The sequence below is a fragment of the Trachemys scripta genome, chromosome 17, assembly GCF_013100865.1.
Source record: "Trachemys scripta elegans isolate TJP31775 chromosome 17, CAS_Tse_1.0, whole genome shotgun sequence".
NCBI classification, from domain to species: domain Eukaryota; kingdom Metazoa; phylum Chordata; order Testudines; family Emydidae; genus Trachemys; species Trachemys scripta.
In genome coordinates this window covers 2,292,355-2,294,663 of record NC_048314.1, presented here as the reverse complement: position 1 = coordinate 2,294,663, position 2,309 = coordinate 2,292,355, and the positions used below count along the sequence as shown (strand labels likewise).

General features: G+C 48.1%; 1 protein-coding gene across 15 annotated transcripts in view; it reads left to right on the top strand.

Moving 5' to 3' along the window:
• Positions 1 to 2,309, top strand: part of GRIN1 (glutamate ionotropic receptor NMDA type subunit 1) — a 68,638-nt gene that overhangs the window by 1,041 nt on the left and 65,288 nt on the right. The gene's annotated exons all lie outside the window — the stretch shown is intronic.

The window sequence follows — 2,309 nt, the reverse complement described above, 5'->3', positions numbered from 1 at the left end:
CTCCAGCCATCTCCCCCCGCAGCCCACCTCCCTCCAGCCATCTCCCACTGCAGCCCCCATGCGCTTCCCCTCCAGTCATCTCCTTCTGCAGCCCCATCCGCTCCCCCCCAGCCATCTCCCCCTGCAGCCCACCTCCCTCCAGCCATCTCCCCCTGCAGCCCCCCATCCTGTCCCCCAACCAGCCAGCTCATTGCCAGTGCTTTAATTCACTGTTCAGGGCAAGGACAGGCCACCGAGCACCAAGTGTTCATCTCATAGTCCGAGCAAATCATGTATTAACACAGACAACCAGACCTTGCATTCTCTCAGATGCATGGGGGGGCTGGAGGAGGGGCTGGGGGTGATATCTGCATGTTGGGAAGGGTTGATGTCTGTGTGAGTGACATGCAGTGTGTGCTTTTGTGTATGTGTACAGTGTATGTGTGTGTTTGTATGTCGGGCTGTGTGTGGACTGTATGTATGTTTGTATGCCTTTGTATGTGCGGTGTGTCTGTATGTCTCTGTGTGTACAGTGTATGTCTGTATGTTTGTTTTCTTTGTGTGTGTACAGTGTTTGAGTGGGTGTTTGTATGTCTCTCTGTGTGTACTGTGTGTGTGTGTGTGTATGTTTTGTGTGTGTACAGGATGGGTGTGGGTGTTTGCGTGTCTCCCTGTGTGTACAGTGTGTGTTTGTATGTCTGTGAGTGTACAATGTGTGTGTGTGTGTGGTGTATGTGCTGTAGGCGCAGTCAGTTCATACCAATAGATAAATCTCTAACATTCGGAATAATTCGGATGCTTTTTACCCTCCTTTATGGAAAACCTCAGAGGTAGGTAACGAAAACACCAACTAGAGTTGTCTGTTTTTTTCCTATCTTCTATGGAGAGGCTTAATATTCTTTCTTGCTGTGGGTGGATTTGCTATATACAGAGATATATTCAGGCAAAGTTTTACTTAAAGAGAAATAAATGCAAACCATTTTCCATCTGGGTCTTCAGCAATGAAAACATGAATACAGTTGGCAAATAAATATGAGTAGAGCCACACAGATCATGAAATGGTGCCGAGATGGGAGAGGATACTATGAGAATTTCATATGTAAACTGAACAATGCCCCAGCCCTTGATTTTTGTTAACAGCATGAATATACTTCTGGATACATCCATGGATAACAGTTTGACCCATCTTTTGACTTTATTTTCAAATGCAAACACTGACTGTGACCTTCGTCGCCATTAAATCAAAGGAAACACAACATATAAGTCAAGTATTTGCACCCTGTTGGGGGAGAAATGAATCGCTGCAGGGCTGGGGAGGATGGGGGGGAGGCCCTGTGTTTGCTTGATTTTTAAATATGGTGATTCTAATGGTGCTCCAGCCATCTGTGCCTGGTGTTCTTGTGTCAGAGATTGTGTGAACCCAGGCAGGGACAGCCGCTCTCCGTGTCCGAGTGGAGCGCCAGTGCTCATACATGGCTCCGGGTGGCCTCATTTTGTGTGACATGATCTCCCCTCCCCCACAGGCTGCTGCCTCCCTGAATTCCAATGAAGCTTTATCTGACTGCATTGCAGCTTTTTATATAAGAGCATTTAGACCCTCTCATACATGGTACTCACATGCGCACACACATGCACATTTCAACACACCCTGCTCCCGTGCCCGGTATTAAAGCTACAGGGTTTATTCAAATATCTGAGCCTCATAAATAACACATTAAACAAAACAATTCTCAACACACAGGACTTGGCATCACTGCAGAGCAGAAGTGCTTTAAGCTGTCTGCCTGGCACTATAAACCTTCAGCGTTAAGAAAGCATTTAATTAAATCCCACACATCAATCCTTTAAAACATCTCTCTGCCAAACACACGCCGTCACCCTCGCTGATGCACATACAGGCAACACGCATAGAATCATAGACATGTCGGGCTGGAAGGGACCTTGAGAGGTCATCGAGTCCAGCCCCCTGTGCTGAGTCAGGACCAAGTAAACTGAGACCATCCCAGAGGAGTTTGTCCCACCTGTTCTTAAACCCCCCGATGACAGGGATTCCACAACCTCCCTTGGGAGCTTATTCCAGAGCTTCCCTACCCTTAGAGTTAGCAAGTTTTTACACGTGCACATGCTCACACACACACCAGTATACTTCCTTGCTTAACTCCCCTTCCTCCCCACACTGGAGATCTACACAGAGAGGCTTTTGGAAGCCGGCTGAGTCTGTCACATGCTCTGGGGCTCCATGTTGTTCACACTTGACTCACACCAAGAACTGAGTAAATAACGGATTTTTCCATTCTTCGCCCCCCCCCCCCCCCCCCCCCCCCCCCCCC